General features: G+C 34.8%; 1 pseudogene; it reads left to right on the top strand.

Moving 5' to 3' along the window:
• The window catches only part of LOC143655317 (olfactory receptor 4N5-like), a 32,853-nt pseudogene extending 16,859 nt beyond the window's left edge, over window positions 1–15,994 (top strand).
• The last annotated feature ends 1,847 nt before the right edge of the window (window positions 15,995–17,841 follow it).

Raw genomic sequence — 17,841 nt, 5'->3', positions numbered from 1 at the left:
GATCAAAATGAAAGCTTACAGATACTTGAGAGGAAACCACTGACATTAGAATCTGTTAGCAAAATAACTGGGAAAAAGGACCAGCAGACACCAGCCATATGCATAAACATTGGCCTTTCTTGAGTCAAGGTATCTTTTCCTGGATGCCTCAGTTTGGACATTTTTATGGCCTTAGAACTGTAAACTTGTAATGAAATCCCTTTATAAAGCCATTCCATTTCTGGGATATTGCATTTCAGTGACTTTGGCAAACCAAAACACACACCATATACAAAAATTAACTCAAAATTGTTCAAAGACCTAAACATTAGAGGTAGAGTCATACAATGTTTAGAAGAAAATGTGGGGGAAATATCTTAATGACCCTATGATAAGTGATGGTTTCCTAGACCTTACATCCAAAGTACAAGCACTACAAGAAGAAATAGATAAACAGGATATCTTCAAAATTGAACACTTTGGTGCGTCAAAGGACTTTGTCAAGAATGTTACAAAGTCAGCCTATGCAATGGGGACAATATTTGGAAATCAAGGCAAATATCAGACAAGGGCTCAATAGCATGAATATATAAAGGGATCCTACAACTCAACAACAAAAAGACACACAACTCAATTTTAAAAATGGGTAAAATACACGGAATGACAGTTTTCTGAAGAAGAAATATGTATGAAATGACTCAAAAACATATGAAAATATGTTCAATATAAATGGTTATTAGTGAAATGTAAATCAAAACCACAATGAGATATCATCTTATACCTCCTAGAATGGTCATTATCAAAAAAAAAGAACAGAAAACTACAAGCATTGGAGAGGATATGGAGTAAGTGGCAAACTTATTCACTGTTGTTGAGAATTTAGAATGTAGGATGGTGCAATTGAATTGTCATATGATCTAACAACCCCATTATATCTATCTATCTATCTATCTATCTATCCATCCATCTATCTATCTATCTATCTATCTATCTATCTATCTATCTATCTATATATATATATATATATATATATATATACCTAGCCAAATAGGTATATATGTATACCTAGCCAGAACAAAATGACACATATTGTATGGTCTCATTAGTATGAACTAACATTAATGGGTGAAATTTGAGAGTAAAATTTGAGAACACAGGTTATCAGGAGATAGACAGAGGGTAGAGTTTGGACATTTAATGCTGAAGGAGTACAGAATGTTCAACAGGATTGAAATAAACATCCAGAAATGGATAGCACAATACTATCTAATGGTAGCCCAATATTGTAAGTACACTGAATGAAGCTGAGTACAGTATGATTCAGAGAGGACTGGGGACATGTATAAGCAAAAGATAGAGAATAATGGAGACTGTGACAGTATAACTTAGTGAAGCCTAGAATGAACAATGATGATGATTAAATATACAAATATAATTTTTTTTGCATGGGGAGAACAAATGAACTCAACATTGCAAGCTGCTGAAAATGGAATGGATACAGGAAGAAATACAATGCGTATAAACTTGGGTCCAAATTAACAATGACATTCTAATAGGCTTCCATTGAATGTAATAAAGTTAATATATCAAAGCTAAATGTCAATAATAGGAGAACATGGGTAACGGATATGGGATTCTTGGTGTTTTTGTTGTATCTCCTTTTATTTTATTTAATTTTTTGTTTTTAATTCTTCATTTTTTACTCCTCCTCTTACTTTCTGGAAAAAATGGAAATGTCCTCATATAGATTGTGGTGGTGAATGCATGGCTATGTGATTATACCAAAAACCACTGATTGTTTACTTATGTTTATTTCTATGGTGTGTGAATAAAGCTGTTTAAAAATGGATGGAAAGATACAAGTCCTGGAGAAAATATGGAGACAGAGATGCACCTACTCACTGTTGGTAGGGAATCTGGATGGTGCAGTCCCTCTGGAGGTGAGTGTGGTGGATCCACGGGAGGGGTGGGGATACCTATGATCCTGCACCTCTGCTGTTAGGTGTATACTTGGAGGAACTGAGTATGGGGACAGAAAAGGAAATTTGCACACTGGTGTTTGTGACCACAGTGTTTGCAATTTGAAGTGGATATAGGTAGCCTAAGTGTACATTGACTGAGGAACTGGAAGTGGGAACTGCAGTGTATACATACAAAGGAGTATTGAGTGGTTTCAAGAAGGAAAGATTTGAGGTATGCAAGTAGGTGAATGAAACTTGAGGACAATATGTTGAGTGAAATTAGCCAGAAATGAAAAGACAAATATAAAACCTCACCAATATGAAGTAACTATAATTTTCAAACTCAGAATTGAATTTATGAGGATAGGTTATCAGGAAAAGGCCTATTGTAAATGTTCTTAGATTGTAAACTCTTACAGCATTCACAGCTACTCCTGAGTTGTAGCTGTTATTTCTAAATTCTGAGTTATTTAGATTTTTCTGTGTAACCTATTTGCTGAACTTCGGGTATTTGTATGACATCTGAGACTCAGAGCTTTATTTCTGCAACTATGAAATTCAGCATTAACCCCATTCCACAAGAGTTAAAAAAGCTGAAAAAGAGATCAGACTTCAATTAGAGATATGAATGAAGCTGATCTGGACTAAGGTAAATTAGACCAAAGGGTAAAGGATGATAATGACTGTTTCTTAAAACTCTGACTCCTGTGTGAGACCAAAGGAAGAGATGTTTATTTGGTAGTACAATATCTAATTTAACTTGTATGGTCAACTTATTCGAATACCATAATTATGGGGAGACCTGTTGGTTTTTACAGGTACGTGTGATGCCCTGATTCATCCCAGAGTAATCTAGGCAGAAGATAGAAAATTATTTGCAAAGTTCCCTTAAAGGACTGGGGAAAAAGTGGAAATATTAAACTTCCCCACCTGGGGAAGACTTGATATTCTCACGAGTACTAGGGACTGCCAATTTGATGGGCTAGGCCCTCGATCTTGGAATCTGCCTTTATAAAAGTTATTCCTGCAAAGGAGAAGTTAATTGTACTTATGATTATGCCTTAGAGTCACCCAGGGAACCTCTTTTGTGGTGGATATGACATTTCTTTCTAATCCAACTTCACAGGTAAACTCACTGCCTTACCTTCTACATAGAACTGACTCCCAGGGGTATAATCTCCCTGACAACATGGGGCATGACTGCTGGAGATGTGCCTGGCCCTGGCATCATGGGGTTAAGAAAGTCTTCTTGACCAGAAGGGAGAAGAGAAATGAAGCAAAATAAAGTTTCAGTGCCTAAGAGATTTCAAATAGAGTTGAGAGGTCATTCTGGACATTGTTCTTATGCAGTATATAAATATCCCTTTTTAGCTTTTGGTGTGTTGTAGTAGCTAGAGGAAAATACTTGAAACTGTTGAATGGTTATCCAGTAACCTTGATTCTTGAAGAAGATTATATAACTATGTAGCTTTTGTGGTATGCCTGTGTGATTGTGAAAATCTTGTGATTGATGCTCCCTTTATCCAGTGTATAGACAGATGAACAAGAAAATAAAGACAATGAATGAATAAATAATATCAGGGTATGTAGGGGATACAGATGTTTTGGGTGTTCTTTTTTACTTTTGTGTTTTTTTTTTGAGTAATGGAAATGTTCAAAACCCTAGTGTTATGATCAATGCACAATTATATGGTGATACTGTGAACCATGGTTTGTACACTTTGGATGTTCATATGTCAATAAAATTGCATTAGAAATAAAATGAAATGGAGCCTTGGGACAAAGATCATGGTAAGTGTGCCAGTTTGAAAGGATGTATGTACCCTAGAGAAGCCATCTTTAAATCCTAATCCCATTTTATAAATCCAGCCATTTCTTCTAATCCTTATTCAGTACTGTATGTTTGAATCTGTAACTAGATCATTTCCCTGGAGATGTGACCCAATCAAGAGTGGTTGTTAAACTGGATTAGGTGGGGATGTGTCTCCACCCATTCTAGGTGGGTTGTGATAACTTTACTGGAATCCTATAAAAGAGGAAACATTTTGGAGAAAGTGAGAGATTCAGAGAGAGCAGCGAATGCTGGAGCACCACAAAGCAGAGAGTCTACCAAAAAGTGACTTTTAGAGATGGAGAAGGAAAATGCCTCCTAGGGAGCTTCATGAAACAGGAAGTCAGGAGAGAAAACTAGCAGATGATGCTGTGTTTACCATGTGCCCTTCCAGATGAGAGAGAAACCCTGACTGTTTTTGCCATGCGCCTTCTCACTTGAGAGAGAAACCCTGAATGTCAATGCCCTTCTTGAACCAAGGTATCTTTCTCTGGATGCCTTTTATTGGACATTTCTATAGACTTGTTTTAATTGGGACATTTTCTCAGCCTCAGAACTGTAAACTAGCAACTTAATAAATTCCCTTTATAAAAGGCCTTCTATTCCTACTATATTGCATTCCAGCAGCTAGCAAACTAAAACAGGAAGGGTATAACTGTAACAGTCTTTGTTGAGACCTCTGAAAAGTCTGAGATGGCATCTAGTGAACTCTTTTAGCTAAACCACAATTCTTCTAGGAGTTTTAAGGGTTTGGTGGCACGAAAGTTTGACATTCCTGAAATAGGGACAAGCCTGTCTTTAAAAGAATTGTAGATAAGGCTTTTAGGGCATGGAGTGAACTTAAATCAGATATATGATAAACCCATATTTTTCTTTCTTTACATGGGCAGGCACAGGGAAATTGAACCTGGGTCTCCGACATGGCAGGCGAGAACTCTGCTACTAAGCCACTGTTGCCCACTCGATAAAGCCTCATTTTTAAAGAAAACTGTACTAACAAAAGTACCACTGGCTTTAATTAAAAGATACTGAGACCTTTCAAAACAAAAATATGCCTCTTGGCCCCAAAATAACTGTAAACAGAAAGCAGAATGAGAAAGTTACTCATTTTGGCTATTTCTTTTGTTAAACAAAGGAACACTCAGGGGAGAGCCAAGAGAACTGAAAACAATAGAAAAACAGTAAAAATAAGTGGATTGGGAGACCAGTTCCAGGGAGAAGAATGTGAATATTGGTTCAGCACATGAAAAATTATCAGAGAATCCTGAAACATATTAAATGGCAACTGATCATGATCAAGTATATTTTATTTGTATTATTAAAGAATAATTCAATATAAGGTATGGTACATTGAAAAATATTAGTACAAATTTTTCCATTCATAAATAAATGTCTCTTCAATGTGTCATTACCACTTCTCCATTCAAAGGAAGGACATTATTTCCCCATAGCCTTAATTTTGATTTGGCTTTGTGACTAGCTTAGATTAATAGAATATGATAGGAGTAGCATTATGGAACTTACAGGCTTAGGATTTAAGAGTCTTTAAAGTTTGCTCTTCATGCCCTTAGACCTTTGCAGATACTATGCTGTAAAAATCTCTGATAAATAAACTTTGAAAATAAGAAGACAAATGGAGAAGGGGGACATCAAACATGAAAGAACACATAAACAATGAGAGAGAAAGGTTCAGCCAGACCCTCGTAGATGTGCCAGGTATGTTAGTGAGGTCTTCTTAGATACATTTTGCACAATTGACAAACCCAGTCAGCACTACATGAAGCAGAGTTGAACCATCACTGTTAAGCTCTGAACAAATCCTAGAATCATGAAAAGTGATACACACCAATGGGAATTGTTAAATTTAGAAGACTGGCAATCTGAATTGTTAATGTGAATATAAAAGAACTGATTATCAGAGTGAAAAATAGTACACACAATCACTAAGGAAAGCTCTTTGACATTTTTCATGAAGTTTAACATTTTTTTTTATCCTGTAAGTGATGGTGGACTCTTTCCACTCAAATAAGGAGGTAACTTAAGCCTCTACCTTCTAACCTGGTCCATAACCCCCTCCCCCAGACAATATATGATAATGAAGGACTCAACATATCTTCATCTGTTATTGGTCAGGTATGGGGTTTACTTAATTGTTCCTCTCTAAGGGCAGCTAAATTCACAAATGAAAGACTCAACATATCTTCATCTGTGGTTGGTCAAAGACAAATGAATAATTACAGTAATAAGGTGTAGAAAACTCTCTTTAATTGGCTATTTTCTAAGACTAGATTGCAACTTCCATGTAGCCAGCCAATGGCAAATCGGGGAAGGGACTCCTTTGTGTTAGGGACTAAGCCAAAAGGAGCCTGCATGCTCCCATGTTTTGCATTCGCTAGCCGCTTTTTCCTGTGAGTCCCTTTCTCATGGAAAAGAAATAAAAGAGTTTCTGCCATACTGCATGAGTGACAGAAGAACTAACTTGAGCTAGCAACATTGAGCTGGTAACACTGAACTAGTAATGCTGATCTGGTAACACTATTCCATACAACCCTATGTTCCAGCATCTCCACTCATGTATATATTTCTAATGTAAGAGAGAATGAAAACAAACGTCCACAGAAGGACTTTAAAAGAATGTTCTTGGCAGCTTTATTAATAATTATTCCCTAAACTGAAGATAAGAAGATGCAAGAATTGTTTTACACTTAAATGGGACATTTTTCAGCACTAAACATGGATACATGTCAAACACATGTAAGAAGCCAAACACAATAGAGTACACACTGTATGCTTGTATTTAGGTTACTCTTTTTGGTATGTTGTATGGTGGGGGGGGGTCATATTTCATTCCTGTTCCATATAAGTATCCCATTTTTGCAGGTTTTTTTGTTTTTGCTGAAATTTTTTGTTTGGTTGGCATTTTGCTTGTTTTTTTTTTTTTAGAAGGGCATGGGCGGGAATTAAACCAGGGTCTCTTGCATGGCAGGTGAGAATTCCACCACTGAACTACCCTTGCATCTCCTGTATTTAGGTTACTTTTAAGAGCACAGAAAACTAACCAAGGTTGATAAAAATCAAAATAATGGTTACATTATTATATATATATATATAATACTTTACTATATATATATATATATATAGGGATATAATTGGCTGAAAAGGGTCTCAAAGCAACTTTCCAGTGTGATGGAAATATTCTGTCTTGATCTTTGCGGTGATTAGCAGGCATATAAATGCTCAAGAATTCGTAGATCTGTATACTTAAAGCTTATTAATATTACTGTATTATAAGTCAGTAAAGTTCAGGAGAAAGTGCTATGTACATGTACATACATACACTAGCTTTGATCCTCTGTTTACTCTTCAGTGAATATATCTTTCATATATACTTGCATGTGTCCAAAAATGACATATGTTCAGGTTTAATTATTTCAAAATGAATTAGAACAGCCAAATAAATGGAAATAACCTCTATGCCTATTTTTAGGAAAAAATTTTTTAAATCTTATATATATATGCAAATTGAATAATAGTATTATATTTATAGTTGGGAAACTTCATGCATAAATATAGACAATTCTCCAAGATACATTGTAGATGAAAAAGCTAAGGTACAAAATATCGTGTATTGCATGCCTCAAATGCGTGAGTATGCTATAAAGGGGAATGGAATGTAAAAGAAAATTTATTTATATAATGATGTTTTTGAAAATTCTCACAAGAAATTGATAATAGTTTCCTCTGTTCAGTGTGGATTTTGGATCAAGGGATAGAAAGGGAAAATTTCTCACTTTGTATATATTTATACTTTAAAAAACATTTATAAAAAAAAAATTTTTGTAAACATAGTTCCCATGAAAAAGTAATATGCTTAAAATATTATACTTTATTATACTACCATCTCCATGTTAGTAAATTACCCCATAATTCACAGTCAATCCATCAAAAATGTTAGGAATTATTCTTGATTCCTCACTCCAGGCATGATATCAACGAGCAAGTCCCAACAGTTTTACCATCAAAATGTATGTCAAGTTCCCTTTATTTCTTCTACCACTATGTCTTCTTCTCACCCCAACTTTCTTAGCCCTCATCAGCTCTTGTGTCTGGTAGTACAAAATCTCCAAACTGTTGCTTCTACTCTTGGCTCCCTCAGTCCGTTCTCTACAGTAGCCAGAGTGCTTTTTTAAAAATGTAACACATATTACAACACTCCCCATTATACTAAAGTAAGGGCAAAATGTCATGCACTGCACAATATCTGCCTTCCTCTCTGACATTGCTTTAAACTTTTCTTCCTTTTAGCCATTATTGTCTTGCCACCCTGCTCTATTCTCTCCTTCTCAGAGCACCAACTTTCCTCTCCTTCATGGCCTTTGTCCTTGTTTTTCCCACTGCTTGGAAAATGCTTCTTTCAGATGGCCCAAAGGCCACATTCACCTAGTCATTCAGACCCGAACTCGTGTCCCTCCTATGAAAGGACTTTTTAAAAACTTAAAATTTTAAATTTCTCTAAAATAGCATCCTCTGTTTTCCCAGGCACTTTCTGACCTATTACTTTACTCCATTTTTTTTTATTCTCTGACATTTTATTGCCTATTGTCTTCATTGATTAGTGGTCTCTCTCCACTAGAATGTGAAATGAGACCAAGGACCATGTTCAGCACAGTCCCTGTTGAATTGCTGACCAATAAACTGTCTCCCATATTATAGGGCTCTGTCTTTGGTATTTTCACCAAAAACGGGTGCTTTATTGTCTAGTAAACAGTACAGATAAAACTGAGAAACATCTATGAAAAAGGCAAAAACATAATGAGTATTCAGCTCATTTTAATATTCTAAAATAAAACTTAATATTCTAAAATAATATTCTAAAATTCTAAAAATATTCTAAAATATCCTAAGATGGTAAAACTTTGTCAGAAGAGCAGAAATACTTATTGGGGACTAGTTAAGATCTCAGTATCATTTTCCTCCATTGTAGTAAATGCTGAGAAGAGAGATATCTGGGAAGTCAGTAATTATAAAAACAAAAATCAAAAGAAAACAAAATTGCATTGTCAAGGATTTCTCCCCCTGAACCTCCCCCTGTCTCTCTCTTCCTTTTTCCTGTGTATTTTTTGTGGTACATACATTTCTGTGGGTATTGTTTCACTGTCTCTTCATCTTTTCTCCTAATTTTTCATGTTTGTCTTTCCATTTTTCTCTTCTGTTCTTCTCTTTTTTCCAATTATCTTTTTAAAGCTCTTTTATTGTATAATGTAGCATATATACAAAGGAAAGAAAGCAAAAAAGCAATCGTTTTTAAAGCAACCTCCAGATTATAACAAGAAAAAGAAAATATTATTTCCCTCTCTTTACCTCTTTCTTACACTTTTGATCATCAACTGCTGCATTTCTGGCCAAACTGGGCATTATCTGAATGAAAGTGCATTTGACCATTTATTGTATTTATTTGTTACTGTAAAATGTATGCTTGTTATTTTTACTTTAATGTGATTTAATCTATCCCATTCTTCTTTTAATTTATAGCAAACTATGAAATTAAGTTGAATTTGTATTGCTTTAAATGTTTGTATTCTACATAATAATCTTTAATTGAAAAACAAAAATGTCTTCAGTTTCCTGTAGTAGAATATAGAAATCACACATTCAAAAAACGAATAACTATATATGAAGATCACAATAGAGTTTTCTTTCATTTGAGAGAGCATACTCCTAGATTTACTGGTCTATAAGACTCCATGCCATCCTCTAATTTGAAGAAACTCCTGAAAAATATTTTTAAGCATAATATATTCTCTTTCTGTGTATCTTTTCCTCAAAAAATCAAATATATGCAGATTCTAACATAATTACCATTGTTTTAGCCTCACTGCTGTATGGAACAGCAATGGTTTCTAATCACATAAATGAATGCATAATATCTCACATAAATTTCCTTGCTTACAACTTCCTCATACCCAAGAAATGTACATGATGTTCCATTATCTCTGTCACTGACAAAATGTTAAGTTCAAAACTCAAAATGACCCAGTGGCACATGTTTTGAATATTTGATCCTTAAAATATTCTAATCTTTTTTCTTTTTCTAATTTTAATTAGCATTCTAGTAACTCCCATTGGATATATTCTGAGTGGCTGAGGCATCTGTTAACCCCCAAAGCACATTTTTCTATTGCATCATAAATTATCAGAACAGAATTTAGAACCCATGTTATTTAATATGAGAATATATATATATAATATATATATAAGAAAAAAAATTCAGGGGTGATCAATTAATTTCTCTTCTAAAAGAAAAAAGAGGATGGTCATATGTCTGAGAACAGCACTGGAACCCTAGAAATGTAAAATTCTTGGTTATAATTCGTATTCTAAAGAAATAAGAGAGGAGGTAGAAATAGAAAAAAATCAATACTTTTCTTCTAAGACTTCTGCTTCCTTGAAATGCATCAGAACAGAGTAATGCCACAAAAACGATAAGGGTGAAATCTAAATTCAGATGAATAACACCTTTTACTTGCTTCCTCAAATAAATCTTCTGCTACTCCTGATGTTTAGTACTGTTTTAAAGTAGATCAAAACCTTTAATTACACTATTACTTTTTTTAAAGTGAGAATGTCAATAGCTGGGATCATCACTACCTGTGACTGACTTTTTCCCCATCCTAAATCAGAGATAAAGGAAAGGAAAAGGTCAGGAATCCCAGTAAGTCAGAAGGGCTAGACTAAGTACCAGGGACAAACTTGCCTGACTTCAAAATTGTGCAAAACTTCTGTTCTCACCCTCATATGTCAAGAGCTTCTCCTCTTGCCTATAATCCTTCCATTGCATATAGTCCTAGAGGTTCAGAGTTAGGGATCCTCAAACTTACAAAGACCTGATTCACAATCCCTGGCTGAATTAGCCAAGAAAACAATTACATAGGCCCTTCTCTAAACCCCCATAAGTTTTTACCCTAAAATCTACTCTGATTTAAGCACACACCATCTCAGCTGGTATTAACCAAGGGCAGTGACAAAAGATCTACTGACATAGTGTCCATTTGTCATTTTTATTAGAATTTCTCTTATCACTGAGTGTTTTCCTGTCTTAATTCAATTTAACTGGTTGTGAACCAGCTTCTAATCATCTCATCTGACCTTCATATAAACCTTGTGGAGTGGAAAGAGTGAATATATTTCCATTTTATGGTTGAAAATTTCAAGTTTAAAAATTAAATGGTGGTGGTGCAATGGTGGCTCAGCAGGCAGAATTCTTGGCTGCCATACCAGAGACACAGGTTCAATTCCTGGTCTTGTTCATGCAAAAAAATAAAAAAAAGAAAAGAAATTAAATGACTTGCCTAAAGTTACACAATTAGGAAATTGTAGAAATAATAAACCAGGTGGAATGTTCCTTAAACCAGAGCTCCTTCTATAACATCCACTACATAGTCTAAAATTTAAGCATATTAAAAGACTCTGAAGGTTTCTGTTATCTAATTTAACTGTTCCACTTAACTGATAAGTAATTCTCTGGGTGAAGATCTGTGTAATTGAATATACCTGTAATAGTAATTATCAATGTTAGTTTCAATTAAATATTTTTTATGTTCTTCAGACTGATCCACAGCTATCAAAACTTATAGAAACAGGCCATAACATATTTTAAGAACCCTAAAGATAGAATCAATACTGTATCAGAAATTATAATGCTATTTTGTAACTTTTATTAAATGTATTTATATTGGAGGGGTGTTATTAAGAAGATTTCCTCTAGGGAAGAATGATGTAATTTCACTTTTATCAATATCATTTGTGAGCAGACATAATATGTTAAGCAATATGAAGGCATTAAAGAGTTGCTCAGACTTAGTAAATTTCTAAGAAGATAACATTCAAGAGAAAGACTCAGCACTGAAGGGTGAGTTAGTCATTTTCAATCTGTAGAAAAACCCATTGGAGTAAAACAGCTGGGAAGCAACTTCTTTACTCATTCCATCATGAAAGGGGTAAAACAATCCACTTTCTCAATGTTAATTGAAAAATGGGCAATTAAGACATTGAATGGAAAGATAGGTATTAAAGTAGAACAAATTAAGAGAACAAAATAAGAATGATATAAGGTTGAAATAGTAAGGACAAAAAAGGGAAAAGAAAGAATAATATGGAAGAGAGCAAGGTGGAAGGAAAAACAAAGGGCATAGGGAGATAAATAAATTGTGAGAGAAAATAAAGAAGCTAAAATCAAATGTATAAAGAATAATTGAGTAAATGTAGTACTTAAAGATAGAATTATCAGGGAAGAAATGAATGGGGAAATATGAGACGTGAGCCCTAGGATGGTGATCAGATCCCCAAAACCCTGGCTCCAGGAGAGGGTCTGATAGCAGTCTGGAATCCAAGCATGTGCAGTGATGCCAGCAGGTGCTTGTGTGTCTGTACTCTGTGAAAGGGCAGAGGGATAAGAGTCCTTCCCTATTTCTTCCAACTTTCACTGCCAGATGACAATTTGTTTCAGCTGAAATAATAAGGGAACTTAGAGATAGTGGCAAGCATACAGATTTCTATTTTAGCCTACATGGATATCACTTTTTCTCTTTATCTGATGAGGATGGAAAACTTGTCCCTGGATATCCATCATTTTGGGGCTTTCACTGCATTAACTTACCTCATTTACACAGAGCAGAATGCCCATCTGATGCACATTCATCTTCAATTTCTAGGTCATTCAAAATTTGAGTACAGAACAGAAGTCACATAAATGAAAATCTGGAGAAAAAAAGTGGATTTAGAATGTTAAGTGGTTCAGAATTCCATCTGATAGGTAACAGAAGGGGATAGATACAAAATAAAAGCAAAGGAAGACTGGGAAAGAATATAGTTCTCAGCTTACTACTAAAGAAGCATGAAATAACCAATTTAAGTAAGCAACTGGAATACAGAAAATGTAAGAATAGATGTAAGACCTTTTTTGACTCAGTTTCTTAATAATAGTTTTCAGTTGACAGAGCAAGGTATGCATTTGCAAGTCAATGGATGCCTTAGTGGAAAAAATAGAGAAGGGAGCTGCTAATGTAATTTGAAGGGAAACAAAAAATTTTTTTTTTGCGGTTTCAATTGGCTTAGACTTATGTTGGGTGTATTCATACATGTGCAAGTATGTGTTGGTATGTATAAATATGTGCCCTGCACTATATCCATTACATAATATTTGCCTGCTAGTCACAGATGTCAAACACCCCAAACAGATATTCTGATGTTTCTGTCAGTGTGCTGTGAATATATTTGCTATGATTTCTATTTTTGACATTTTTGGCTGACTTTTCTTTATCCTTTTCCTCTCTTTTCTATCTTTCTAGCTCTGTTTTCTAGGTATTCTACTATTAATTTCTGTCATAGAACATTTGGGAGCTTCTTCCTTTGCAATCCCCCAACCCCCAACATTCAGTAGTACTTTAAAAAGTTTCATTAAGACACAGTTAACATATCATGACATTCACTGTTTAATGTGTACAATTCAATGGTATAATGGAGTTGTGCAAGCTTAGTTTCATTTTAGAACATTTTTCACACTCCCCATAAAGAAACCTCATTATCATTTACTCTGATGAAAGCCTGAGGCCTAGGCAAACTCTTATTTACTTTTTGTACCTATAGATTTTCCTTTTCTGGACATTTCACATGACTAGAATCATAAAATATATGGTCTTTTGTGACTGACTCCTTTCACTAAACATAATGTTTTCAAAGCTCACCCATGGCATGCCATCATGTCTCAGTACTTCATTTCATTTTATTGCCGAACTGTATTATATTATATTATATTATCTATAACACTTTTGAAAAACAAACATTGCATGCAACCAAATATCAAAGGAACTACTGACATAAGTCACAATGTAAAGTTTATTATGAAATAGAATCTTTAATTTCTTAAATTATTCAATTGAATAGTCAAACATGAGTAGGGATAGTAAATAGATGAGTATTTATTCATAAAATATGTTTGTGCAATTATACTAATATAAAATTAGAACCAAATCACAAGTATAACATTTTTTAAAAGGATAGGTTATAATAACATATGGTGAACCTCTACCATTTATATATATCCAAATGAATTATCATATGTACTTCCTGGGGTGAGCCCACCTCACTTTGGAGACCATTGTGTCGACTAAGCCTTATTTCTGGATGTCTCTAATATGGATACAATTTGTATTTAGACTAAGTTAATATAATATGGCCAGATGAAGGGAAATGTTAAGGTTAGTAACCTAATTAAGTAGGTAAGATGGCATTAATTGATGAGATAGTAACTAATAAATGCCCAATCACACACCTGTTTTTCTCTACCAGTTGCTAATGAGAGCAATGAAGCAAACTCATTGCAAATTTAAGAAATAACCCCAACAGCTTTATATTTATCATATATTAGACTACATATTGTTTGTGGCCAATTCCATCTCTAGTATTTTTTGACTTTATTAATCAAGATAGCCAAAATATTTTGCTTCATTCTCATAAATATTATATAATAAGAAAATGTTTGTGAAGGGGTATCATTTGGCTGTCATTCTTGAATCTAAAGAAGTAAATTATGTATATTTAGTGAGCAAATGAGACTTGATATATGTAAATTATAATACAAGCACAAAATGTAGAGCAGAACCCCATCAGGGATGTCATTAGGAAACTTCCTCTAATTTAAGTGAAATAAAGGGTTCTTGCTTGACATTCTGGTGACTTGCTTGGGGTAAGGATGTGTAATGGTATCAAACTAGAACCCTGCTATGATAACTATTAGGAAATACAATCCAGAAAACAATACAAATAATCAATGTCTAGTAACTGGGGACTCTATAAGAACCAAAGGAAAGAAGGACCTGCAAAAGCACTGCTCTCTTGAGATAAGAAGGGATCAAAACCCTGTAAGTAATCTGCATGCACCACATCAAGACAAACAACAACATCAACAAAAAACCCTAAACCTTGATAATAAGAAATTTATAAAATATCTCAAGCAAAGTACTTACCAATTCTATGGCATCAGCAACCTGGTATCTTACAGACTTGCAGTTACTTAGAAGCACATGATTGCATGGGAATGAAAGTATGGCTCTAAGGATAATGTCAGTGTGGAATTAGGAAAATGAAGAGTAGAAGAGTTTACCCAGGACACTGGAGAATGATAGGACATAAATTACTTTGTGCTGGAGAACTGTTGGACATAACAAATATTATCTTTAACTAGAGAGGAACTATTAGATAGATGGTAGAGTAGTTAAAGCATACAACATTTTCCTCTTTGCATTCTGCAGACTGAAGAGTGACGGAGAGAGACAACAGCACAGAGGTGACAGAATTCATCCTTCTTGGTCTTACCCAGTCTCAGGATGTTCAACTTCTGGTCTTCGTACTAGTCTTGATTTCCTACCTCATCATTCTCCCTGGAAATTTCCTCATCATCCTCACCATCAAATCAGATTCCAGCCTCATGGCCCCTCTCTACTTCTTTCTTGGCAACTTGGCTTCCCTGGATGCATCCTACTCATTCATTGTGGCTCCCAGAATGTTGGTGGACTTCCTCTCTGAGAAGAAGGTGATCTCCTACAGAGGTAGCATCACTCAACTCTTTTTCTTGAATTTCCTTGGAGCAGGGGAGATGTTCCTTCTTGTGGTGATGGCCTTTGACTGCTACATTGCCATATGTCAGCCTTTACACTATACAGCTGTCATGAATCCTAGAGCCTGCTATTGATTATTGTTGGAACTCTGGCTTGGAGGCTTTGCTCATTCAGTTGTACAAGTAGCTCTTATTCTCCACTTGCCCTTCTGTGGTCCAAACCAGTTGGATAACTTCTTCTGTGATGTCCCACAGGTGATCAAGCTGGCCTGCACAGACACCTTTGTAGAGGAGCTCCTGATGGTTTCCAACAGTGGCTTTCTCTCCCTCTTGTGCTTTCTGGGGCTTCTGACATCCTATGCAGTCATCCTCTGCCATGTAAAGGACAACCCCTCTGAAGGGAAGAGTAAGGCACTGTCCACATGCACCACTCATGTTATCATTGTGTTTCTCATGTTCAGACCTGCCATTTTCATCTACACTCGCCCCTTCAGAGCCTTCTCAGCAGACAAAGTAGTTTCTCTCTTCCACACAGTGATCTTTCCTTTGATGAACCCTGTGATTTATACCATTTGCAACCAGGAAGTGAAAACTTCCATGAGGAGGTGATTGAGTCAGCACACAGTTTGCTGAATGGAATAGAAGGATGAGAAAACCAAGAGATGAGAAAGTCCAGCTAGAATTCATTCAATTATCCATTCATGCAGTTGGTCAGTCACTTAGAAAAATCTTTATTTGTCAAGCTCTTTACAATTTTGAAGCTCTTCTAGGCATTTGAACAAGACAGGTAAGATATCAGTTCTCCTTGAGCTATATTAAAGTGAATAAGGGCAGGTTAAACTATTTAATAAATAAATGACATGATTTCAAAAAGAGATAGTATTCTGAATCAAGTAAAAATAGTGTTATGCTAGAGTTTGACTTTGGGGAGAAAGTAGTAACTTTAAATTTGATGTCAAGCAAAATCTTGTTGAGTGGTATTTTAGATGTTACCTCAGAGCCATGAAATATTCAACTTCAATTATCTGAGGGCAGAAAATGTGAGGCAGAGGAAATTACTAGCACAAGGACCCAAAGATTTTAAAAGCTTGGCATTTAAAGATCATAATGATTAGAGTAACTAAGTGTAGTTAATGTTAAAGTGGCAAGTTTGAAAAGTTGGTAGAGGCAAAATAATATCTTTTAGGCAATTATAAGAAGTTCAATTAACTCAAATTAGAAGGGAAACTATTGAAAGGTTTTAAGCAAGAGAGTAATTAGTTTTATTTCTTCTTTGACTTAAGGCAAGAACTTCAAGATTCTGGATAAAGCCACAAGTAGAAAATTATCACTAAGAGGAAAGCATTGTGCTGCTAAGTAATTTTTGATGGTTGTTTTAAGAGCTAGATATTTTCCTTAATTTGGTAGAAAGAAGAAAAGTAAGCTGTGCTGTTTTTTGGCAACTGTCATGAAATGATTTAATTTTATATTTTACAGTTTTGAATATGAAAATTTTATATCTTAACAGTTCCTACTGGTGATTTTTTTAAATCTTAAAGAAGAGTTTGCATTTACTCAAAAATGATGTCACCTGGAATGCAATGATGATAGCTATTTGGTGTGTTAGTTGGTATTTAGTTGCAGATAACTAAATGATTGTGATTATTTTTAAAAGGGCTAATATAAGTCATTAGGTCCTTATAAAACAATGAAAGACTGTAAAACTAAGCTGCAGGCCTGGAATCCAAAAACAAATCCCAAAACACTGCCAAGGAATTTGTCTATCAAAGGAGTGCTATTCTTGCATCAGTTATGGAGTTGGGGAATAAGGAAGGAATAAGGAAGTCATGTTTTTGACAGCTGGTTTCAGGATAACAGCACTTAAACCATGGCTTATAATTAGGAATATACACCAAAGCTGCTATATTACTGTAGATATCCTTACATAAAATGGAAAACTTATATTCTGTTGTCTTTTTTCCAGTTTCCTTATTTCTAAGTTAAATCTTATATAAGTGAATTAGAAATACTGAGAAAACATCAGTTTCTGATTTTAATTCTGGAGTCCACGGATGCACCAGTTTTATTAGGGCTTAAAATCAGCTTCAACCCAGTAAAACCTCTGCCTGGATTGAGGCAGAGTTTCTCATCCTTAGCACTATTGACATTTGGACCACATAATTATTGGTTGTGGGTACTGTTTTGTGCATTGTAGTATGTATTACAGCATCCTTGACTTCTATTTGGTAGTTGCCATTGACATCTTCTCTGTTGTAGCTGCCAAAATTATCTCCAGATATTACTGAATATTCCCTGGAGAATGAATTTATTCTCAGCTGAGAACGACTGGATTAAGGTTATCTCATATTTAAGTGGGCAAATTTTCTTTTTGAGAAAATAAAAAGGTCTGGAGCCTATAAAACTTAAAAGTTTTTGTAAATAATATCTATAATTAAATTACAATGACAAGAAACATA

The sequence above is a fragment of the Tamandua tetradactyla genome, chromosome 14 (genome assembly GCF_023851605.1).
Source record: "Tamandua tetradactyla isolate mTamTet1 chromosome 14, mTamTet1.pri, whole genome shotgun sequence".
Lineage (NCBI taxonomy): Eukaryota > Metazoa > Chordata > Mammalia > Pilosa > Myrmecophagidae > Tamandua > Tamandua tetradactyla.
This window is presented reverse-complemented; position numbering and strand designations above follow the sequence as displayed.